Below are 26,617 nucleotides of genomic sequence, written 5' to 3'. Positions count from 1 at the left end.
TCTAAAACTAGAAGACAGCTTAGGGGTTCCTGGGGAGGCCAGGGTTTGCTGCTTCTGGATCCCTAACTACAGTCTACTAGCTGGGCCTCTATATGAAACACTGAAAGGAAAAGATGATGATCCTTTTGAATAGAATCCAGAAGTGGGTTTTCAAGAATGGAAAGAGCAGTCAATTCAGACCCTTGCCCTGGAACTCCCTAATTTAGCTAAACCCTTTGACCTTTACATTCCCGGTGAAAGGTGAATCGCCATTGGAGAATTAGTGCAAAAACTGGGACCACTTGAAATGGAACAATGCAAGAATGCCATCCAGGTAGGATAAACTACGGGCACCAAGGGGCTTGGCCCACTGCCACATCTGGCCAAGATACTGGCGGTATCTAAAAACCTGGAAATCAGCAGCCCAAAATGCCACCTCCCTCCTAAGGGAAAAGGACCCCACGTGGTGATCCTAACCACCAACCATGCTCTGAAGTTGCAGGGTTCGCTCCGTGGGCACACCAACCTCGAGTGAGGAGGCCCTCCAACTCCAACATCCAGAGAGATAACCGGGGGCAACAGGGCACCATGACGACTCGTGTGAACATCACTTGACCTGGAGTTTCTCTCATAAAACAACAAGAGTGTGTCCCAAAAGAGTACACTACTGCTTGCAGGACTTACTGCACGCAGAGGGGAGCTAATAATCTTGGCGGGGGAACCGTATATCACACTGTCACCATAGAAAAGCCTACAGACACCGTGATGATGGTGGCCAATAAGACCCGGCTGGACTCCTGTTTACTTCAAAAGGCTGTTGACTCAGTGGCCATCATGGTCCTTGATCACCACTGACCCTGGACTGTCTGGGAGTTGAGCAGGCAGGGCTCTGACACCTGGTGCTGTTTGTACGTTAATTCAGGGGCCTAATTGAAGAAAGTGCAGACTACTGGTCAGAGCATCTAGGCTGGCAGAAACGGTCAGCCTAAGGTGGCCGAACAAATGTGGGGCAGGGTGAAACCAGCCCCCACAGCGTCTCTGCACATCTCTTTCCTGGACCCTTAAAGGTCATTAGAATCTATAACACTTCCAATGCTGGTGCTCAGGTGGACGAGCAGGGAGGCAGGGGGCCTGGGGACAATCAACGTCACCTGGAGGCTGCTGGGGAGAAGCTCTGACCCTCGCCCCCGGGTATGAGGGCTCCCAACTCAGCACTCAGCAGTTACAGAAGAAGGGTCTGCACCCTCAGCACTCCAAGAATGAGGAACGGGACAAAAGGCAGAGGAGGGGTTTGTCCCCAGCAAAGCCCATTAAAAATCCCTGGGAGATAAAAATAGAATCTGGGCAATAAAGTCAAGTCTAACCTTTTTTATCTTTTGTGCTTTGTCTAATTTCGTGTGCTCCTAGGGTCCCGCATGCAGAGGTTCCACACCCGGCACTTCAGACCAGATTTCCTAGTGCAGAATGGCTGGGACGACACCTCAGCTCCTGGGGCCCAGTGCAGACTCCGTGATATAGAGCCTGAGCTCAGCCAACGCCCACCCGGCCCTCGAGAGCTCCGCCCCCTCCCTCCCACTGACTCTGACAGGATCTCTACACAACAGCCCAGCCCACAGCCCACGGGGTAGTGCATGCTCTCACCTCTCCATTCTCTGATCAAAATATAAAGTTTCCTTTGCTTGTGAACCAAACTCAGTCTCGATCTGTTGGCCCCCAATGACACTGGGCAGGGGGGACACTTGTTGGGGTCCACTCTGGAAGATCAGTAACAGAAATTGAGACTATTGTAACCTCAGTGAACAGATGTGTGAGCCAAACTGTAGTTAACATAGAACAGTGTATAAGGCTCGGGTAAAATAAGATGTTTCTAACACTTCCATTTGATATTTCCATCACTTTATTATAAGCAAGTTCAGTGAAAAGGTTTGTCTTATTTGTCAGGTCAATATTAGAGAAATGAAGTGATTTCTTTCCAAGGATGTACATCTAATAATCTTGGTTAAAGCTTCAATCTTGTTTTAAATGCTTTTCCATTGAAAATGATACCTCTCTTTCAGCTCCCCCATTTCTGAGAAGTATAAAATCTTATAATTTATTATTACCAAAGGGGAAAGGTGGGAGGAGGGATAAATTAACAGTTTGGGATTAACACATACACACTGCCATGTATAAAATAGATCATCAACAAGGAACTACTGTATAGCACAGGGAACTACACTCAACATTTTGCAATAACCTATAAGGGGAAATAATCTGGAAAAGAATAGATATTTTTATTGACATCATCTATCAATGACAGTTAAAGTGTAACCTAAGGGAAGCTGGTGGTGAGTGCTTCTGACCCTGAAGACTTCAATCATCTAAAGTTTGGACTCTGCCTACTTCCAAGGCCTTTAATGAACATATGTGTAGCCGTAGCTTAAAAAATTCCCCAGTTTGGGTTTCGGGGAGACACTGATTTTGAAAAAGCCCTGGTGTTCTCCTTACATGAATGGGACTCTTCCTACTGCTAAAACATGTCTGTCACACCCAGAGGATGGTATACCGTCTGATCGGGAAGAGTTTGGAAAAGGCATCTCATCTCCTCATCTCCTGGTGCTCGGGTTCACCCCTCCAGCGTCTTTACTAACAGTCTCCCCACTTGGAGATGTCAGCACTGTCAACATCCTGTTGTGTACAGTTTGGAATTTGTCCAGAGGATGAAGCGGAAGGATGAGGAACAATGAGAGACAAGTCCTAGGTGTTCAGACAGGCACATGTCACTCTAATTTCCAATCAGGAAGACGAATTGACCAAAGGCTAGGGTTGCCCATGGAAACAGTATAGGGCTTGAGGAAATCCCGCTGCTTTGTGGCCAGTTCCCATAAACACAAGTTGAACAATGGAACTCAGGGGCAGTAAAATTCACGAAACTGCAGAGTTGAAAATATCCATCACTGAAAAATGTCTTGAGGAAAGTCAGAGAAAAGGACTTGTAAGCAAGGGAGAATGGCAGGAGAGGGATATGAGGAGGTAGAAAGGACTCGCCATTAAGCACGAGAAAAGGAGCTGAACATTGCCAACATTGCAGTTGGCCAAAAAGGGTGTATGCGTTTTGTTCTGTATATATTCAAGAAAAGGGCATACACTTTTTTAGCCAAGCAAACAGGTGGGCACTGGAAGTCAATACTACAAAAGATATCACTTCGCATCAGTCAGAAGAGCCATCCTCATAAAGCGTAAACAACAGAAATGCAGGACAGGGCAAGGAGAAGAGGGAGCCCTGTGAGACTTATAGTGGAAATGTATATTGCCAACGGCCATTCTGGAGAAGTGTATTGTGTTTACTAAAGCATCTAAAAAATGAGCTACAGAGCATAGGGCACTTGCACTCATGGGCGTATATCTTGGGAAAAACAAAAATCGAGAGGACACAGGCACCCCAATGTTTACCCCCTCTCTGTTTAAAAGATCCTCGACTAGGATATAACTTAAATGTCTCTGGAGAGAAAAAATGGATAGAGATGTGGTACTTAGGTAGAGTGGAATATTATTCAGCCTGGAAATCAATGAACTATGGCCAGTTGTAACAACTCCGGAGGAGTTACGTATGATCTTTCTAAGTGACATAATTCAAAAAGAAAAAGACACATATCATAAGATATCACTTAAAGGTGGAATCCAAAATGGCTACACATGAAATAAATTACAAAACAAAAACATAGTCAAATATGTAGAAAACATGCATAAGGCTGCTAAACGGGAAAGGTGGGGAGGGGTGAGGCATCATCCAGGAGGTTGAAATTAGCAAAGATACCATTCCAAATACCAAACTGATAATCAACAAGGCCTACACGGTAGCTAAAAGAACTGCACTCAGCACACTCAAGTCACCGGAAAAGAATATATACGACTGGTAAGAATCTGAAAAAGAATTTACTGATGTCTCTCTGTACGTGAATCAAGTGGATGTACAGCAGCAAGAAACAGAGCTTTGAAAATCAGCTGTAACCAATATAGTAATAAATTGAAAAAAATAAACGACAGAGAGACAGAGAAAACCTCTTACAACTTTTCCTCAGGGACGGTGATGCAACATGGATTGAACACATCTAGACCCACAGCAGGATGAGACATAAGGCTGGAAACTGTTTGCACTAAGAGAAATGTGAGGTTGGGTGAGGAAATGCACACCCTTTAAAGTAATACTACCTGGTACCCATTCAATGGGTCCCAAATCTGCAGGTTCAAGGGATCTTCCTACAGCTAAAACATGCATGGAAAACCCAGAGGACTGTACACCATGTGATCGGGAGATGTGTCTAAAATGCAGCTCATTTATCCTCTCCTGGTGCTCCTGTTCACCATTCCAGCCACGTTACTTAGAATCTCCCCACTTGGAGAATCAGCACATTTCAACTTCTGTTTCACACATTTTGCAAATTGTGAGGAGGATGAACGGGAAGAGGGGGGACCAATGAGAGAATAGTTGTAGGGGTTTGGACGGGCACATATCACTCTAATTTCCCATTAAGAATAAGAATTGAAAAAAGGCTCAGCCCGCCTCGCCGGAGCCAAAATAGGGCCTGAAGCAATCCTGCGGGTTTGAGGCCAGCTCACAAAAGAGCAACTTAAAAAATGGAGCTCAGGGTCACTGCAATTCACAAACCTGCAGAGTTATAAATGAAAACTAACGTCCAAAACTATGTTGAGGTAAGGCAAAGAAGAGGATCTGAATGCAAGACAGAATTGCAAGAAACAGATTTCAAGAGATAGATTGGACTCGTCTTTAAAGCACATGAAAAGCGGCAGAATTTCGACAATGATGCAGTTGGCCCAAAAGGGCGTATGCGTTTTTTCCTGATTATATCCAGGAAAAAACGCATACGCACTTTATGGGCAACGAAGCAAGCAAGCAATGCAAATGTGCACAACAAAGAAGTCTCATTTCCCACCGGTCAAAAGGGCCATCCTAAAAAATTGTAAAAACCAGAAATGCAGGACAGGCCATGGAGAACAGGGAGCCTTTATACGCTGATGGGCAGTGTGTGAACTGCCGAGAGCCACTCTGGAGAAGTGTATGGTGGTTCCTAAATCATCTAAAAAACAGAGCTACAGAGCATAGGACACTTCCAATCATGGGAGTATATCTAGGGAAGTCTAAAAATCAACAAGACACAAGCACACCACAGTTTAGGGCTACTCTGTTTACAAGAACCTCAACTTCAGTACACCTTAAATATCCCAGGAAAGAGAACAATGGATAAAGAAGATGTGGTACTTATGTACAATGGAATATCTCTTCACCATGAAATCAATGTAATAAGGCTAGTAGAAAGATAAAGAGTGGATTTAGGTCCGATAATACTACTTGAAATAAGTCAAACAGAAAAAGAAACATATCATAAGATATCACTTATAGAGGGAGGGTAAATATGGCTGCACAAGAAATGAATTACAGAACAGAACAGTGTCTCACATGTAGAAAACACCCTTATGTCAGCTTAAGGGGAAAGGAGAGGTGGGGTGATGCATAAAACCAGAGTTTGAAATTAGCACAGATACCGTTCAATAAAGCAAATAGATATTAGACAAGATCTACACCTTGCTCAATGAACTGGCCTCAACACACCTTATACACCGCAGAGAAATATATCTGAGTAATAAGAATCTTAAAATCCATGTATTGATATATCTCCATAAGGGAATCAAGTGTGTGCAGAGTGGCACAAACACAGCAGTGAAAATGAGCTAAACCCCATTATAGAAATAAATTTTAAAAACAAAACGCAGAAACAATGAAAGAGAGAAAAATTCTTACAAAATTTGCTCAGGGGCTGTAATGCAACCTGGATTGACCACATATAAACCCACAGCTGGATAAGACATAAGGCTGGACACTTGGGGCTGAGAGGATTGGTGAGTTTTGGTGAGCAACTGCCAAAAGTTTAATGCAATACTTCATGCTACTCATTCCAAGGGTCCCAACAATCCAGGTTGAAGGGAATCTTCCTACAGCTAAACCATGCTTGGGAAACCCAGCGACTGGTATACCATATGATCAGGAAAGGTTTCTAAAACGCACCTCATTTTTCCTCTCCTGGGGCTCCGGATCGACATTCCAGCCGCTTTATTAACAACATCCCCACATGGAGAGTCAATGCCTTTAAGTTCTGGTATCGCACAGTCTGCAGTTAGTGCGGAGGATGAATGGGAATAGGGGGAACCAGTGAGAAACTAGCTGTAGCGGTTTCAATGGGCACATGTCACTCTAATTTCACATCAGTAAGAAGAATAAACCAAAGGCACAGCAAGGTGCCCCAGAAGAAGAATAGGGCCTGAAGGAATCCTGTGGTTATGAGGCAAGATCACAAAAATATGAGCTGAAAAATGGAGCTAAGGACCACTGCAATTCAAAAACCTGCAGAGTTATAAAGGCCAACTATTTTCAAAAAATATATTGAGGTAAGGCTATGAAGAGGCATCGAAAGCAAGGCAGAATTGCAGGAAACCGATTTCAGGAGGTAGACAAGAACTGCATTTAAAGCATAGGAAAAGAGGCAGAACGTCGACAATGATGCATTTGGCCAAAAAGGGCGTATGCGATTTTTCCTGAATATATTCAGCAAAAAATGCATACGCCCTTTTTGGCAAACCAAGCAAGCTTGCAAAGGAAATCTGCACTACAATGAAGTCTCACTTCCCCACGGTGAAAAGGGCCATCTGAAAAAAGTGTAAAATCCAGAAAGGCAGGACAGGCCATGGAGAACTGGGAGCCTTGTTATGCTGATGGGTGGGATGTAAATTGCCAACAGCCACTCGGGAGAAGTGTATGGTGTTATCTGAAACATCTAAAAAACAAAGCAACAGAGCCTAGGGCACTTCCACTTATGGTCCTATAGCTTAGGGAAATTAAAATCAAAAAGACACAGCCACCCCAAAGTTTGGGATGGCTCTGTTTACAGGAACCTCGTTTATGGTACAAGTTCAATATCGCAGAAAGTGAAAAATGGATAAAGAAGTTGTGGTACTTACGTACAATGCAATATCACTCAGCAATGAAATCTATGTCATCAGGCCCGTAGCAGCATAATGAGTGGATTCAGGTATGATGATTCTAACTGAAATAAGTCACACAGAAAAAAAAACATCATAAGATATCACTAATACACGGAATGTAAACTTGCTACACAGGAACTGAATTAAAACAGAATAAGGTCTCAAATATAGAAAACCAACTTATGCTTGCTTAAGGGGAAAGGTGAGTTGGGGTGCTGCATAAAACCAGAGATTGAAATGAGCACAGATAAAGTTCCTTAAGCCAAATATGGAATAGACAAGAGCTACTCCTTGCTCAACGAAATGGACTCAACACCCCGTATTAAACGCCTAAGAATGTACCTGACTAGTAAGTATCTTAAAACGTATGGATTGTTATGTCTCCAAAAGAGAATCAAGCGAGTGTACAGGGGCATAAACGCAGCACTGATAGGATTGGAGAGGTTCAGTGAGCAAATGAAGACCCTTTGAAGTCATATTGCATGGTACCCTTTCCACGGGTCTCAACTCTCCAGGTTTAAGGGATTATTCGTTCAGCTAAAACACGCATGTGGAACCCAGAGTATGATCAACCGTGTGATCGGGAGACGTGTTCAAATATGTCTCAGTGTTCGTCCCCTGGTATTTGGGTGCAACATTCCAGACGCTTTACTAACACTGTCCCGACTTGGAAAGTCAGTGCCTTTAACCTCCTGTTTGACCCAGTTTGCAAATTCTGTGGAAGATGAACAGGAATAGGGAAAACCAATGAGAGAAAAGCTGGAGGTGTCTGGACGGGCAAATTTAACTCTCATTTCCCACCAGGAAGAGGAATTAACCAAAGGCTCAACATGCCATGCCAGAACCAGATTAGGGCCGGAAGCAATCCTGCGGTGTTGCGGCCAGCCCACAAGAAAGCGAGTTGAAGAAAGGAGCTCAGGGGCACTGTAATTCACAAACCTGCAGAGTTATAAATGACAGCTATCGTCCAAAAATATACTGAAGTAAGGCTGCCAAGAGGACTTGAAAGCAGGGCAGAATTGCAGGACACCGATTTCAGGAGGTAGACCGGAATTGCATTTAAAGCATAGGAAAAGAGGCAGAACATCGACTATGATGCACTTGGCCAAAAAGGGTGTATGCGTTTTTTAATGAATATATTCAGGAAAAAACGCATACGCCTTTTGGCGAGCCAAGCAAGCTTCCAAAGGAAATCAGCACTACAATGAAGTCTCACATCTCCCCGATCAAAAGGGCCATCTGAAACTAGTGTAAAATCCAGAAAGGCAGGACAGGCCATGGAGAACTGGGAGCCTTGTTATGCTGATGGGATGGATGTAATTTGCCAACAGCCACTAGGGAGAAGTGTATGGTGATTCCTGAAACATCTAAAAAACAATGCAACAGAGCCTAGGGCAATTCCACTTATGGTCATATAGCTTAGGGAAATTAAAATCAAAAAGACACAGCCACCCCAAAGTTAGGGACGGCTATGTTTACAAGAACCTCGTTTATGGTACAAGTTCAATATCGCAGAAAGCGAAAAATCGATAAAGAATTTGTGCTACTTACGTACAATGCAATATCACTCAGCAATGAAATCTATGTCATCAGGCCCGTAGCAGCATAATGAGTGGATTCAGGTATGATGATTCTAACTGAAATAAGTCACACAGAAAAAGAAACATCATAAGATATCACTAATACACGGAATGTAAACTTGGCTACACAGGAACTGAATTACAAAACAGAACAGGGTCTCAAATTTAGAAAACCAACTTATGCTTGCTTAAGGGGAAAGGTGAGTTGGGGTGCTGCATAAAACCAGAGATTGAAATGAGCACAGATAAAGTTCCTTAAGCCAAATATGTAATAGACAAGAGCTACTCCTTGCTCAACGAAATGGACTCAACACCCCATATTAAACGCCAATGAATGTACCTGACTAGTAAGTATCTTAAAACCTATGGATTGCTATGTCTGTGAAAGACAATCAACCGTGTGTACAGGGGCATAAACGCAGCAGTGATAGGATTGGAGAGGTTCGGTGAGCAAATGAAGACCCTTTGAAGTCATATTGCATGGTACCCATTCCACGGGTCTCAACTCTCCAGGTTTAAGGGATTCTTCCTTCAGCTAAAATATGCATGTGGAACCCAGAGTATGATCAACCGTGTCGTCGGGAGACGTGTTCAAATATGTCTCAGTTTTCGTCCCCTGGTACTCGGGTGCAACATTCCAGACGCTTTACTAACACTCTCCCGTCTTGGAGAGTCAGTGCCTTTAACCTCCTGTTTGGCCCAGTTTGCAATTTCTGCGGAAGATGAACAGGAATAGGGAGAACCAATGAGAGACTAGCTGGAGGTGTCTGGACGGGCAAATTTAACTCTCATTTCCCTCCAGGAAGAGGAATTAACCAAAGGCTCAGCATGCCGTCCTGGAACCAGATTAGTGCCTGAAGCAGTCCTGCGGTGTTGCGGCCAGCTCACAAGAAAGCGAGTTGAAGAAAGATCAGGGGCACTGTAATTCACAAACCTGCAGAGTTATAATTGACAGCTATAGTCCAAAAATATACTGAAGTAAGGCTGCCAAGAGGACTTGAAATCGGATCAGAATTGCAGGAAACCGATTTCAGGAGGTAGACTGGAATTGCATTTAAAGCATAGGAAAAGAGGCAGAACGTCCACAATGATGCACTTGGCCAAAAACGGCGTATATGTTTTTTCCTGAATATATTCAGGAAAAAACGCATACGCCCTTTTTGGCCAACCAAGCAAGCTTGCAAAGGAAATCTGCACTACAATGAAGTCTCACTTCCCCGCGGTCAAAAGGGCCATCTGAAAAAAGTGTAAAATCCAGAAAGGCAGGACAGGCGTTGGAGAACTTGAGCCTTGTTATGCTGATGGGCGGGATGTAAATTGCCACCAGCCACTCCGGAGAAGTGTATGGTGTTTCCTGAAACATCTAAAAAACAAAGAAACAGAGCCTAGGGCACTTCCACTTATGGTCCTATAGCTTAGGGAAATTAAAATAAAAAAGACACAGCCACCCCAAAATTTGGTACGGCTCTTATTACAAGAACCTCGTTTACGGTACAAGTTCAATATCACAGAAAGTGAAAAATGGATAAAGAAGTTGTGGTACTTACGTACAATGCAATATCACTCAGCAATGAAATCTATGTCAACAGGCACGTAGCAGCATAATGAGTGGATTCAGGTATGATGATTCTAAGTGAAATAAGTCACACAGAAAAAGAAACATCATAAGATATCACTAATACACGGAATGTAAACTTGGCTACACAGGAACTGGATTACAAAACAGAACAGGGTCCCAAATTTAGAAAACCAACTTATGCTTGCTTAAGGGGAAAGGTGAGTTGGGTTGTTGCATAAAACCAGAGATTGAAATGAGCACAGATAAAGTTCCTTAAGCCAAATATAATAGACAAGAGCTACTCCTTGCTCAACGAAATGGACTCAAAACCCCATATTAAATGCCTAATAATGTACCTGACTAGTATGTATCTTAAAACCTATGGATTGCTATGTCTCTGAAAGAGAATCAAGCGTGAGTACAGGGGCATAAACGCAGCAGTGAGAGGATTGGAGAGGTTCGGTGAGCAAATGAAGACCCTTTGAAGTCATATTGCATGGTACCCATTCCACGGGTTTCAACTCTCCAGGTTTATGGGATTCTTCCTTCAGCTAAAACATGCCTGTGGAACCCAGAGTATGATCAACCGTGTGATTGGGAGACGTGTTCAAATATGTCTCAGTTTTCGACCCTTGGTACTCGGGTGCAACATTCCAGACGCTTTACTAACACTCTCCCAACTTGGAGCGTCAGTGCCTTTAACCTCCTGTTTGGGCCAGTTTGCAATTTCTGTGGAAGATGAACAGGAATAGGGAGAACCAATGAGAGACTAGCTGGAGGTGTCTGGACGGGCAAATTTAACTCTCATTTCCCACCAGGAAGAGGAATTAACCAAAGGCTCAGCGTGCCGTGCCGCAACCAGATTAGTGCCTGAAGCAATCCTGCGGTGTTGCGGCCAGCTCACAAGAAAGTGAGTTGAAGAAAGGAGCACAGGGGCACTGTAATTCACACACCTGCAGAGTTATAAATGACAGCTATCGTCCAAAAATATACTGAAGTAAGGCTGCCAAGAGGACTTGAAAGCGGGGCAGAATTGCAGGAAACCAATTTCAGGAGGTAGACTGGAATTGCATTTAAAGCATAAGAAAAGAGGCAGAACGTCCACAATGATGCACTTGGCCAAAAAGGGCATATGCGTTTTTTCCTGAATATATTCAGGAAAAAACGCATACGCACTTTTTGGCCAACCAAGCAAGCTTGCAAAGGAAATGTGCACTTCAAGGAAGTCTCACTTTCCCCTGGTCAAAAGGGCTATCTGAAAAAAGTGTAAAATCCAGAAAGGCAGGACAGGCCATGGAGAACTGGGAGCCTTGTTATGCTGATGGGTGGAATGTAAATTGCCAACAGCCACTCGGGAGAAGTGTATGGTGTTTCCTGAAACATCTAAAAAACAAAACAACAGAGCCTAGGGCACTTCCACTTATGGACCTATAGCTTAGGGAAATTAAAATCAAAAAGACACAGCCACCCCAAAGTTTGGGACAGCTCTGTTTACAAGAACCTCGTTTATGGTACAAGTTCAATATCGCAGAAAGTGAAAAATGGATAAAGAAGTTGTGGTACTTATATACAATGCAATATCACTCAGCAATGAAATCTATGTCATCAGGCCTGTAGCAGCATAGTGAGTGGATTCAGGTATGACGATTGTAACTGAAATAAGTCACACAGAAAAAGAAACATCATAAGATATCACTAATACATGGAATGTAAACTTGGCTACACAGAAACTGAATTACAAAACAGAACAGTGTCTCAAATGTAGAAAACCAACTTATGCTTGCTTAAGGGGAAAGGTGAGTTGGGGTGCTGCATAAAACCAGAGATTGAAATGAGCACAGATAAAGTTCCTTAAGCCAAATATGTAATAAACAAGAGCTACTCCTTGTTCAACGAAATGGACTCAACACCCCATATTAAAGGGCTAAGAATGTACCTGTCTAGTAAGTATCTTAAAACCTATGGATTGCTATGTCTCCAAAAGAGAATCAAGCGTGTGTAGAGTGGCATAAACGGAGCATTGATAGGATTGGAGAGGTTCGGTGAGCAAATGAAGACCCTTTGAAGTCATATTGCATGGTACCCATTCCACGGGTCTCAACTCTCCAGGTTTAAGGGATTCTTCCTTCAGCTGAAACATGCCTGTGGAACCCAGGGTATGATCAACCATGTGATCCGGAGACGTGTTCAAATATGTCTCAGTTTTCGTCCCCTGCTACTCGGGTGCAACATTCCAGACGCTCTACTAACACTCTCCAGACTTGCAGAGTCAGTGCCTTTAACCTCCTGTTTGGCTCAGTTTGCAATTTCTGCGGAAGATGAACAGGAATAGGGAGAACCAATGAGAGACTAGCTGGAGGTTTCTGGACGGGCAAATTTAACTCTCATTTCCCACCAGGAAGAGGAATTAACCAAAGGCTCAGCGTGCTGCGCCACAACCAGATTAGTGCCTGAAGCAATCCTCCGGTGTTGCGGCCAGCTCACAAGAAAGCGAGTTGAAGAAAGGAGCTCAGGGGCACTGTAATTCACACACCTGCAGAGTTATAAATGACAGCTATCGTCCAAAAATATACTGAAGTAAGCCTGCCAAGAGGACTTGAAAGCGGGGCAGAATTGCAGGAAACCGATTTCAGGAGGTAGACTGGAATTGCATTTAAAGAATAGGAAAAGAGGCAGAACGTCCACAATGATGCACTTGGCCAAAAAGGGCATATATGTTTTTTCCTGAATATATTCAGGAAAAAACGCATACGCCCGTTTTGGCCAACCAAGCAAGCTTGCAAAGGAAATCTGCACTATAATGAAGTCTCTCTTCCCCGCGGTCAAAAGGGCCATCTGAAAATAGTGTAAAATCCAGAAAGGCAGGACAGGCGTTGGAGAACTGGGAGCCTTGTTATGCTGCTGGGCGGGATGTAAATTGCCAACAGCCACTCGGGAGAAGTGTATGGTGTTTCCTGAAACATCTAAAAAACAAAGCAACAGAGCCTAGGGCACTTCCACTTATGGTCCTATAGCTTAGGGAAATTAAAATAAAAAAGACAGAGCCACCCCAAAATTTGGTACGGCTCTTATTACAAGAACCTCGTTTACGGTACAAGTTCAATATCACAGAAAGTGAAAAATGGATAAAGAAGTTGTGGTACTTACGTACAAAGCAATATCACTCAGCAATGAAATCTATGTCATCAGGCCCGTAGCAGCATAATGAGTGGATTCAGGTATGATGATTCTAAGTGAAATAAGTCACACAGAAAACGAAACATCATAAGATATCACTAATACACGGAATGTAAACTTGGCTACACAGGAACTGGATTACAAAACAGAACAGGGTCCCAAATTTAGAAAACCAACTTATGCTTGCTTAAGGGGAAAGGTGAGTTGAGTTGTTGCATAAAACCAGAGATTGAAATGAGCACAGATAAAGTTCCTTAAGCCAAATATAATAGACAAGAGCTACTCCTTGCTCAACGAAATGGACTCAAAACCCCATATTAAATGCCTAATAATGTACCTGACTAGTATGTTTCTTAAAACCTATGGATTGCTATGTCTCTGAAAGAGAATCAAGCGTGAGTACAGGGGCATAAACGCAGCAGTGAGAGGATTGGAGAGGTTCGGTGAGCAAATGAAGACCCTTTGAAGTCATATTGCATGGTACCCATTCCACGGGTTTCAACTCTCCAGGTTTAAGGGATTCTTCCTTCAGCTAAAACATGCATGTGGAACCCAGAGTATGATCAACCGTGTGATCGGGAGACGTGTTCAAATATGTCTCAGTTTTCGACCCTTGGTACTCGGGTGCAACATTCCAGACGCTTTACTAACACTCTCCCAACTTGGAGCGTCAGTGCCTTTAACCTCCTGTTTGGGCCAGTTTGCAATTTCTGTGGAAGATGAACAGGAATAGGGAGAACCAATGAGAGACTAGCTGGAGGTGTCTGGACGGGCAAATTTAACTCTCATTTCCCACCAGGAAGAGGAATTAACCAAAGGCTCAGCGTGCCGTGCCGCAACCAGATTAGTGCCTGAAGCAATCCTGCGGTGTTGCGGCCAGCTCACAAGAAAGTGAGTTGAAGAAAGGAGCACAGGGGCACTGTAATTCACACACCTGCAGAGTTATAAATGACAGCTATCGTCCAAAAATATACTGAAGTAAGGCTGCCAAGAGGACTTGAAAGCGGGGCAGAATTGCAAGAAACCAATTTCAGGAGGTAGACTGGAATTGCATTTAAAGCATAAGAAAAGAGGCAGAACGTCCACAATGATGCACTTGGCCAAAAAGGGCATATGCGTTTCTTCCTGAATATATTCAGGAAAAAACGCATACGCACTTTTTGGCCAACCAAGCAAGCTTGCAAAGGAAATGTGCACTACAAGGAAGTCTCACTTTCCCCTGGTCAAAAGGGCTATCTGAAAAAAGTGTAAAATCCAGAAAGGCAGGACAGGCCATGGAGAACTGGGAGCCTTGTTATGCTGATGGGTGGGATGTAAATTGCCAACAGCCACTCGGGAGAAGTGTATGGTGTTTCCTGAAACATCTAAAAAACAAAGCAACAGAGCCTAGGACACTTCCACTTATGGACCTATAGCTTAGGGAAATTAAAATCAAAAAGACACAGCCACCCCAAAGTTTGGGACAGCTCTGTTTACAAGAACCTCGTTTATGGTACAAGTTCAATATCGCAGAAAGTGAAAAATGGATAAAGAAGTTGTGGTACTTACGTACAATGCAATATCACTCAGCAATGAAATCTATGTCATCAGGCCTGTAGCAGCATAGTGAGTGGATTCAGGTATGACGATTGTAACTGAAATAAGTCACACAGAAAAAGAAACATCATAAGATATCACTAATACATGGAATGTAAACTTGGCTACACAGAAACTGAATTACAAAACAGAACAGTGTCTCAAATGTAGAAAACCAACTTATGCTTGCTTAAGGGGAAAGGTGAGTTGGGGTGCTGCATAAAACCAGAGATTGAAATGAGCACAGATAAAGTTCCTTAAGCCAAATATGTAATAAACAAGAGCTACTCCTTGTTCAACGAAATGGACTCAACACCCCATATTAAACGGCTAAGAATGTACCTGACTAGTAAGTATCTTAAAACCTATGGATTGCTATGTCTCCAAAAGAGAATCAAGCGTGTGTACAGTGGCATAAACGGAGCACTGATAGGACTGGAGAGGTTCGGTGAGCAAATGAAGACCCTTTGAAGTCATATTGCATGGTACCCATTCCACGGGTCTCAACTCTCCAGGTTTAAGGGATTTTCCTTCAGCTGAAACATGCCTGTGGAACCCAGAGTATGATCAACCGTGTGATCGGGAGACGTGTTCAAATATGTCTCACTTTTCGTCCCCTGGTACTCGGGTGTAACATTCCAGACGTTTTACTAACAATCTCCCGACTTGGAGAGTCAGTTCCTTTAACCTCCTGTTTGGCCCAGTTTGCAATTTCTGCGGAAGATGAACAGGAATAGGGAGGACCAATGAGAGACTAGCTGGAGGTGTCTGGACAGGCAAATTTAACTCTCATTTCCCACCAGGAAGAGGAATTATCCAAAAGCTCAGCGTGCCGTGCCGGAACCAGATTAAGGCCTGAAGCAATCCTGCGTTGTTGCGACCGGCTCACAAGAAAGCAAGTTGAAGAAAGGAGCTCAGGGGCACTGTAATTCACAAACCTGCAGAGTTATAAATGATCGCTATCGTCCAAAAATATACTGAAGTAAGGCTGCCAAGAGGACTTGAAAGCAGGGCAGAATTGCAGGATACCGATTTCAGGAGGTAGACTGGAATTGCATTTAAAGCATAGGAAAAGAGGCAGAACGTCGACAATGATGCACTTGGCCAAAAAGGGCGTATGCGTTTTTTCCTGAATATATTCAGGAAAAAACGCATACGCCCTTTTTGGCCAACCAAGCAAGCTTCCAAAGGAAATCTGCACTACAATGAAGTCTCACTTCCCCCCGGTCAAAAGGGCCATCTGAAAATAGTGTACAATCCAGAAAGGCACTACAGGCCATGGAGAACTGGGAGCCTTGTTATGCTGATGGGCGGGATGTAAATTGCCAACAACCACTCGGGAGAAGTGTATGGTGTTTCCTGAAACATCTAAAAAACAAAACAACAGAGCCTAGGGCACTTCCACTTATGGTCCTATAGCTTAGGGAAATTAAAATCAAAAAGACACAGCCACCCCAAAGTTTGGGACGGCTCTGTTTACAAGAACCTCGTTTACGGTACACGTTCAATATCGCAGAAGGCGAAAAATGGATAAAGAAGTTGTGGTACTTACGTACAATGCAATATCACTCAGCAATGAAATCTATGTCATCAGGCCTGTGGCAGCATAATGAGTGGATTCAGGTGTGATGATTCTAACTGAAATAAGTCACACAGAAAAAGAAACATCATAAGGTATCACTAATACATGGAATGTGAACTTGGCTACACATGAACTGAATTACAAAACAGAACAGGGTCTCATGTTTAGAAAACCAACTTATGCTTGCTTAAGGGGGAAGGTGAGTTGTGGTGCTGCATAAAAGCAGAGTTTGAAATTAGCACAGATACCGTTCCATAAGCTAAATATGTAATAGACAAGACCTACCCCTTGCTCAACAAAATGGACTCAACAATGAGGTATCACCTCACACCTGGTAGAATGGGCATCATCAGAAAATCTACAAACAAAAAATGCTGGAAATGTGTGGAGAAAAGGAACCCTCTTCCACTATTGTTGGGAATATAAATTGATACAGTCACTATGGAGAACAATATGGAGTTTCTTAAGAAACTAACAGTAGAATTACCATATGATACAGCAATCCCAGTTCTGGACATATACCCAGACAAAACCATAAATCAAAAAGAGACATTCACCGCAATGTTCATTGCATCACTCTTTACAATATCGAGGTAATGGAAGCAACCTAAATGCCCACAGACAGACGAATGCATAAAGCTGTGGTACATATATAAAATGGAATATTACTAAGCCATGAAAAGGAATGAAATTAGGCCATTTGTAGACACGTCGATGGATCTAGAGAGTGTCATACAGAGTGAAGTAAGTCAGAAAGAGAAAAACAAATCTTGTATATTCATGCATATATGTGGAACCTAGAAAAACTGTACAGGTTAACCATTTTGCAAGGCATAAATAGAGCAACACATGTAGACAACAAACGTATGGACAACAAGGGGGGAAAGCTGTTGGGGTGGTGGTGGTGGGAGGAGTTGAGAGACTGGGATTGGCATGTATACATTTATATGTATAAAATAGATAACCAATAAGAACCTGCTGTATAAAAATATAAAATAAAATTCAAAATTAAAAAGAAATAAAATTTAAAAAATAAAACAGAAAAAACAATTATTCCCTTCACATACATGTATTTATATGAATAAATTATTTCCATGCTTATATCTGTAAATACAAAAAAGAGGAATAAAATCTACCTTGAACCAAAAACGAAAAAGAGAAAAAAAACACAGAACCCACCAGCTCCACAGAGGAAAACCGTATCAGGGCACTTGCTCCAGTTGTTAACAATTCTGAAGTTGGTCAGTGGTGGGGAATCGTCTCCCATTCAGCCAGCAGCCCCCACGCAACAAGCATCCTCATTGCAAAGCTGGGGCACCGTGCCGAGGCATCTGTGAGTAAACGTGAGCTGAGCCCCAGGCCAGTTGCTGTTGAACTATTCCCACCCGTCCCAGGTAAAACACCTGAATATATACAAGGACTTGAAAGCCTAGAGGAAGGGCCATAGAGCCACACGAGTGACAGCATGCCGGCCGACTTGGTGCCTGCAGGCCAGCCAGGATGGTCCTGGCCCTTGGTGCTCTTCTGGAAGATTTCCATTTCCTTGCCTGAGATACCCGTCCTGTCCCTGCCCCCACTGCTTTTTTCCTTCCTCACCTCTGCCCAGGGAGAAATTCCAGCAGCAGGTATGGGTGACACATCCTCTTCTTTAGCAGGTGGCAGCCTGGCAACTGCTGCAGAAAGTCCAGCAGAGCCCCACTCACACTGGGCCACCCACAAAGCCGTGGCCTCTCACTCCCTCCCACCAGCCCAGCCCCGAGACTGCTGATAGGGCAGAGAAAATGGCGTCAGGCACGGCTGCAGGGGCTCTTGCTGCCTGGAGTGGTATTTATATTGATCTCAACCCAGGCACACCTGGGGAGGGCTGGCCGGCACGGTAAGGTTGCCCAGGTCAGCCAATCATCACCCCTCAGGGGCTCACAGTTGCAGAAAATGGAACTTGCTGAACCGGCCAGGTCCAAGGAACAGGTGTGGGCTCCTGAGAGTCAGGATAGACAAGGGGCTGCAGCTTTGGCTTGTTTTCTAATCATTTTATCTGGCCCATGAGTGGGAGACAACTTCAAGAAAACCCTCTCCTAATGAGAGGAACCCAGGAGTCAGGGAGAGAAGGGGTGGGTGGTGGTTGGAGACAGAGGCCTGGTGCCCCGGGTGCAGTGGAAGTCTCTGGAAGACCAGGTGGAGGGAGGCCACACAGAGTGATGCCCAGTGTTACAGACCTGTTGCAGCTGCTGTTTGTTAGTTCAAGTCCTGTTCTGAGGTGCTCTGTGTCAGCTCTGAGCGACAGGTGAGCTGGGGGTGCTCTGCAATGAGGGCTATGTGCACGGTTCCTGTGTGCCCAGCCCTGCCACGGTACCTGCAAGGGTAGCTCTGTATCCTGGGAGGGGCCTGACCATGAGAGCCCCGTGGGCTGGGGTGGAGGTGGGGTACCTGCCCAGGTGAGCTCCATATTCTGGGATTGGTCTGACCACGAGAGCCCCATGGGCTGCTGGGGACCTGGTAAAGGATGTCAGAACAGTCAGTGAAGCCACCGAGGATATACCTCCAGCTGCTCCTAATTCCTACACCCTGCTGGTCATTCTACCAACCACCAGGACATGGTATTCTGTATTAGTCTTCAATGATGCCTTCTTTTGTATTCCATTAGTCCCAGAGTCACAAGTAATTTTGGCTTGTGAGTGGCAGGACTCAACATACAACTAAAACAATACTTCCGGGCCGTCTTGCCCCAAGGGTGCAAAAATTCCCACACCATCTTTGGGGAAAGCTTAGCTAAAGACCTAAAAGTTCTACCTCTGGAAAAGGAAACCCTTCTTCAGTACGCAGACGACATTCTGATCGCCAGCCCTACTAAGGAGGCCTCTGAACTACCAAGCCAGTAAAGGATAGAAGTTGTCCAAGAAAAAGCTCAAATATCACAGACTGCAGTGACCTGCCTGGGCTTCATTCTCACAGAAGGTCGGAGAAGCCCATCCCAGGAAAGGAAAGAAACCATTTTCAGCCTTACCCCTTTCTAAAACTAGAAGACAGCTTAGGGGTTCCTGGGGAGGCCAGGGTTTGCTGCTTCTGGATCCCTAACTACAGTCCACTAGCTGGGCCTCTATATGAAACACTGAAAGGAAAAGATGATGATCCTTTTGAATAGAATCCAGAAGTGGCCTTTCAAGAATGGAAAGAGCAGTCAATTCAGACCCTTGCCCTGGAACTCCCTAATTTAGCTAAACCCTTTGACCTTTACATTCCCAGTGAAAGGTGAATCGCCATTGGAGAATTAGTGCAAAAACTGGGACCACTTGAAATGGAACAATGCAAGAATGCCATCCAGGTAGGATAAACTACGGGCACCAAGGGGCTTGGCCCACTGCCACATCTGGCCAAGATACTGGCGGTATCTAAAAACCTGGAAATCAGCAGCCCAAAAGGCCACCTCCCTCCTAAGGGAAAAGGACCCCACATGGTGATCCTAACCACCAACCATGCTCTGAAGTTGCAGGGTTCGCTCTGTGGGCACACCAACCTCGAGTGAGGAGGCCTTCCAACTCCAACATCCAGAGAGATAACCGGGGGCAACAGGGCACCATGACGACTCATGTGAACATCACTTGACCTGGAGTTTCTCTCATAAAACAACAAGAGTGTGTCCCAAAAGAGTAGACTACTGCTTGCAGGACTTACTGCACCCAGAGGGGAGTTAATAATCTTGGCGGGGGAACCGTATATCACACTGTCACCATAGAAAAGCCTACAGACACCGTGATGATGGTGGCCAATGAGACTGGCTGGACTCCTGTTTACTTCAAAAGGCTGTTGACTCAGTGGCCATCATGGTCCTTGATCACCACTGACCCTGGACTGTCTGGGAGTTGAGCGGGCAGGGCTCTGACACCTGGTGCTGTTTGTACGTTAATTCAGGGGCCTAATTGAAGAAAGCGCAGACTACTGATCAGAGCATCTAGGCTGGCAGAAACGGTCGCCTAAGGTGGCCGAACAAATGTGGGGCGGGGTGAAACCGGCCCCCACAGCGTCTCTGCACATCTCTTTCCTGGACCCTTAAAGGTCATTAGAATCTATAACACTTCCAATGCTGGTGCTCAGGTGGACGAGCAGGGAGGCAGGGGGCCTGGGGACAATCAACGTCACCTGGAGGCTGCTGGGGAGAAGCTCTGACCCTCGCCCCCGGGTATGAGGGCTCCCAACTCAGCACTCAGCAGTTACAGAAGAAGGGTCTGCACCCTCAGCACTCCAAGAATGAGGAACGGGACAAAAGGCAGAGGAGGGGTTTGTCCCCAGCAAAGCCCATTAAAAATCCCTGGGAGATAAAAATAGAATCTGGGCAATAAAGTCAAGTCTAACCGTTTTTATCCTTTGTGCTTTGTGTAATTTCATGTGCTCCTAGGGTCCCGCATGCAGAGGTTCCACACCCAGCACTTCAGACCAGATTTCCTAGTGCAGAATGGCTGGGATGACACCTCAGCTCCTGGGGCCCAGTGCAGACTCCGCGATATAGAGCCTGAGCTGCAGCCAACCCGGCCCTCGAGAGCTCCGCCCCCTCCCTCCCACTGACTCTGACAGGATCTCTACACAGCAGCCCAGCCCACAGCCCACGGGGTAGTGCATGCTCTCACCTCTCCATTCTCTGATCAAAATATAAAGTTTCCTTTGCTTGTGAACCAAACTCAGTCTCGATCTGTTGGCCCCAATGACACTGGGCAGGGGGACACTTGTTGGGGTCCACTCTGGAGGATCAGTAACAGAAATTGAGACTATTGTAACCTCAATGAACAGATGAGTGAGCCAAACTGTAGTTAACATAGAACAGTGTATAAGGCTCGGGTAAAATAAGATGTTTCTAAAATTTCCATTTGATATTTCCATCACTTTATTATAAGCAAGTTCAGTGAAAAGGTTTGTCTTATTTGTCAGGTCAATATTAGAGAAATGAAGTGATTTCTTTCCAAGGATGTACATCTAATAATCTTGGTTAAAGCTTCAATCTTGTTTTAAATGCTTTTCCATTGAAAATGATACCTCTCTTTCAGCTCCCCCATTTCTGAGAAGTATAAAATCTTATAATTTATTATTACCAAAGGGGAAAGGTGGGAGGAGGGATAAATTAACAGTTTGGGATTAACACATACACACTGCCATGTATAAAATAGATCATCAACAAGGAACTACTGTATAGCACAGGGAACTACACTCAACATTTTGCAATAACCTATAAGGGGAAATAATCTGAAAAAGAATAGATATTTTTATTGACATCATCTATCAATGACAGTTAAAGTGTAACCTAAGGGAAGCTGGTGGTGAGTGCTTCTGACCCTGAAGACTTCAATCATCTAAAGTTTGGACTCTGCCTACTTCCCAAGACCCTTAATGAACATATGTGTAGCCGTAGCTTAAAAAATTCCCCAGTTTGGGTTTCGGGGAGACACTGATTTTGAAAAAGCCCTGGTGTTCTCCTTACATGAATGGGACTCTTCCTACTGCTAAAACATGTCTGTCACACCCAGAGGATGGTATACCATCTGATCGGGAAGAGTTTGGAAAAGGCATCTCATCTCCTCATCTCCTGGTGCTCGGGTTCACCCCTCCAGCGTCTTTACTAACAGTCTCCCCACTTGGAGATGTCAGCACTGTCAACATCCTGTTGTGTACAGTTTGGAATTTGTCCAGAGGATGAAGCGGAAGGATGAGGAACAATGAGAGACAAGTCCTAGGTGTTCAGACAGGCACATGTCACTCTAATTTCCAATCAGGAAGACGAATTGACCAAAGGCTAGGATTGCCCATGGAAACAGTATAGGGCTTGAGGAAATCCCGCTGCTTTGTGGCCAGTTCCCATAAACACAAGTTGAACAATGGAACTCAGGGGCAGTAAAATTCACGAAACTGCAGAGTTGAAAATATCCATCACTGAAAAATGTCTTGAGGAAAGTCAGAGAATAGGACTTGTAAGCAAGGGAGAATGGCAGGAAAGGGATTTGAGGAGGTAGAAAGGACTCGCCATTAAGCACAAGAAAAGGAGCTGAACATTGCCAACATTGCAGTTGGCCAAAAAGGGTGTATGCATTTTTTTCTGTATATATTCAAGAAAAGGGCATACACTTTTTTAGCCAAGCAAACAGGTGGGCACTGGAAGTCAATACTACAAAAGATATCACTTCGCATCAGTCAGAAGAGCCATCCTCATAAAGCGTAAACAACAGAAATGCAGGACAGGGCAAGGAGAAGAGGGAGCCCTGTGAGACTTATAGTGGAAATGTATATTGCCAACGGCCATTCTGGAGAAGTGTATTGTGTTTACTAAAGCATCTAAAAAATGAGCTACAGAGCATAGGGCACTTGCACTCATGGGCGTATATCTTGGGAAAAACAAAAATTGAGAGGACACAGGCACCCCAATGTTTACCCCCTCTCTGTTTAAAAGATCCTCGACTAGGATATAACTTAAATGTCTCTGGAGGGAAAAAATGGATAGAGATGTGGTACTTAGGTAGAGTGGAATATTATTCAGCCTGGAAATCAATGAACTATGGCCAGTTGTAACAACTCCGGAGGAGTTACGTATGATCTTTCTAAGTGACATAATTCAAAAAGAAAAAGACACATATCATAAGATATCACTTAAAGGTGGAATCCAAAATGGCTACACATGAAATAAATTACAAAACAAAAACATAGTCAAATATGTAGAAAACACGCATAAGGCTGCTAAACGGGAAAGGTGCGGAGGGGTGAGGCATCATCCAGGAGGTTGAAATTAGCAAAGATACCATTCCAAATACCAAACTGATAATCAACAAGGCCTACACGGTAGCTAAAAGAACTGCACTCAGCACACTCAAGTCACCGGAAAAGAATATATACGACTGGTAAGAATCTGAAAAAGAATTTACTGATGTCTCTCTGTACGTGAATCAAGTGGATGTACAGCAGCAAGAAACAGAGCTTTGAAAATCAGCTGTAACCAATATAGTAATAAATTGAAAAAAATAAACGACAGAGAGACAGAGAAAACCTCTTACAACTTTTCCTCAGGGACGGTGATGCAACATGGATTGAACACATCTAGACCCACAGCAGGATGAGACATAAGGCTGGAAACTGTTTGCACTAAGAGAAATGTGAGGTTGGGTGAGGAAATGCACACCCTTTAAAGTAATACTACCTGGTACCCATTCAATGGGTCCCAAATCTGCAGGTTCAAGGGATCTTCCTACAGCTAAAACATGCATGGAAAACCCAGAGGACTGTACACCATGTGATCGGGAGATGTGTCTAAAATGCAGCTCATTTATCCTCTCCTGGTGCTCCTGTTCACCATTCCAGCCACGTTACTTAGAATCTGCCCACTTGGAGAATCAGCACATTTCAACTTCTGTTTCACACATTTTGCAAATTGTGAGGAGGATGAACGGGAAGAGGGGGAACCAATGAGAGAATAGTTGTAGGGGTTTGGAAGGGCACATATCACTCTAATTTCCCATTAAGAATAAGAATTGAAAAAAGGCTCAGCCCGCCTCGCCGGAGCCAAAATAAGGCCTGAAGCAATCCTGCGGGTTTGAGGCCAGCTCACAAAAGAGCAACTTAAAAAATGGAGCTCAGGGTCACTGCAATTCACAAACCTGCAGAGTTATAAATGAAAACTAACGTCCAAAAATATGTTGAGGTAAGGCAAAGAAGAGGATCTGAATGCAAGACAGAATTGCAAGAAACAGATTTCAAGAGATAGATTGGACTCGTCTTTAAAGCACATGAAAAGCGACAGAATTTCGACAATGATGCAGTTGGCCCAAAAGGGTGTATGCGTGTTTTCCTGATTATATCCAGGAAAAAACGCATACGCATTTTATGGGCAACGAAGCAAGCAAGCAATGCAAATGTGCACAACAAAGAAGTCTCATTTCCCACCGGTCAAAAGGGCCATCCTAAAAAATTGTAAAAACCAGAAATGCAGGACAGGCCATGGAGAACAGGGAGCATTTATACACTGAAGGGCAGTGTGTGAACTGCCGAGAGCCACTCTGGAGAAGTGTATGGTGGTTCCCAAATCATCTAAAAAACAGAGCTACAGAGCATAGGACACTTCCAATCATGGGAGTATATCTAGGGAAGTCTAAAAATCAACAAGACACAAGAACACCACAGTTTAGGGCTACTCTGTTTACAAGAACCTCAACTTCAGTACACCTTAAATATCCCAGGAAAGAGAACAATGGATAAAGAAGATGTGGTACTTATGTACAATGGAATATCTCTTCACCATGAAATCAATGTAATAAGGCTAGTAGAAGGATAAAGAGTGGATTTAGGTCCGATAATACTACTTGAAATAAGTCAAACAGAAAAAGAAACATATCATAAGATATCACTTATAGAGGGAGGGTAAATATGGCTGCACAAGAAATGAATTACAGAACAGAACAGTGTCTCATATTTAGAAAACACACTTATGTCAGCTTAAGGGGAAAGGAGAGGTGGGGTGATGCATAAAACCAGAGTTTGAAATTAGCACAGATACCGTTCAATAAACCAAATAGATATTAGACAAGATCTACACCTTGCTCAATGAACTGGCCTCAACACACCCTATACACCGCAGAGAAATATATCTGAGTAATAAGAATCTTAAAACCCATGTATTGATATATCTCCATAAGGGAATCAAGTGTGTGCAGAGTGGCACAAACACAGCAGTGAAAATGAGCTAAACCCCATTATAGAAATAAATTTTAAAAACAAAATGCAGAAACAATGAAAGAGAGAAAAATTCTTACAAAATTTGCTCAGGGGCTGTGATGCAACCTGGATTGACCACATATAAACCCACAGCTGGATAAGACATAAGGCTGCACACTTGGGGCTGAGAGGATTGGTGAGCTTTGGTGAGCAACTGCCAAAAGTTTAATGCAATACTTCATGCTACTCATTGCAAGGGTCCCAAAACTCCAGGTTGAAGGGAATCTTCCTACAGCTAAACCATGCTTGGGAAACCCAGCGACAGGTATACCATATGATCGGGAAAGGTTTCTAAAACGCACCTCATTTTTCCTCTCCTGGGACTCCGGATCGACATTCCAGCCGCTTTACTAACAATATACCCACATGGAGAGTCAATGCCTTTAAGTTCTGGTATCGCACAGTCTGCAGTTAGTGCGGAGGATGAATGGGAATGGGGGAACCAGTGAGAAACTAGCTGTAGCAGTTTCAATGGGCACATGTCACTCTAATTTCACATCAGTAAGAAGAATAAACCAAAGGCACAGCAAGGTGCCCCAGAAGAAGAATAGGGCCTGAAGGAATCCTGTGGTTATGAGGCAAGATCACAAAAATAAGAGCTGAAAAATGGAGCTAAGGGCCACTGCAATTCAAAAACCTGCAGAGTTATAAAGGCCAACTATTTTCAAAAAATATATTGAGGTAAGGCTATGAAGAGGCATTGAAGGCAAGGCAGAATTGCAGGAAACTGATTTCAGGAGGTAGACTGGAATTGCATTTAAAGCATAGGAAAAGAGGCAGAACATCGACAATGATGCACTTGGCCAAAAAGGGCGTATGAGTTTTTTCCTGAATATATTCAGGAAAAAACGCATACGCCCTTTTTGGCCAACCAAGCAAGCTTGCAAAGGAAATCTGCACTACAATGAAGTCTCACTTCCCCCCGGTCAAAAGGGCCATCTGAAAAAAGTGTAAAATCCAGAAAGGCAGGACAGGCCATGGAGAACTGGAAGACTTGTTATGCTGATGGGCGGGATGTAAATTGCCAACAGCCACTCAATTGAAGTGTGTGGTGTTTCCTGAAACATCGAAAAAACAAAGCAACAGAGCCTAGGGCACTTCCACTTATGGTCCTATAGCTTAGGGAAATTAAAATCAAAAAGACACAGCCACCCCAAAGTTTGGGACGGCTCTGTTTACAAGAACCTCGTTTACGGTACAAGTTCAATATCGCAGAAAGTGAAAAATGGATAAAGAAGTTGTGGTACTTACGTACAATGCAATATCACTCAGCAATGAAATCTATGTCATGAGGCCCGTAGCAGCATAATGAGTGGATTCACGTATGATGATTCTAACTGAAATAAGTCACACAGAAAAAGAAACATCGTAAGATATCACTAATAC

General features: G+C 43.9%; 1 long non-coding RNA gene across 3 annotated transcripts in view; it reads right to left on the bottom strand.

Annotated features, from left to right (window-relative positions):
• Positions 1 to 26,617, bottom strand: part of LOC125965177 (uncharacterized) — a 1,265,679-nt gene that overhangs the window by 765,338 nt on the left and 473,724 nt on the right. The window contains exon 1 of one of the 3 annotated variants that reach the window (XR_007478763.1): positions 13,307 to 13,389. The exons of the other annotated variants lie outside the window; for them this stretch is intronic. This is a non-coding gene — a long non-coding RNA (uncharacterized LOC125965177). Of the gene's footprint in view, positions 1 to 13,306; positions 13,390 to 26,617 lie in introns of those variants that run through there. 3 annotated transcript variants of the gene reach the window in all.

This window comes from Orcinus orca, chromosome 8 (genome assembly GCF_937001465.1).
Source record: "Orcinus orca chromosome 8, mOrcOrc1.1, whole genome shotgun sequence".
In the NCBI taxonomy this organism is placed as follows: Eukaryota; Metazoa; Chordata; class Mammalia; order Artiodactyla; family Delphinidae; genus Orcinus; species Orcinus orca.
This window is presented reverse-complemented; position numbering and strand designations above follow the sequence as displayed.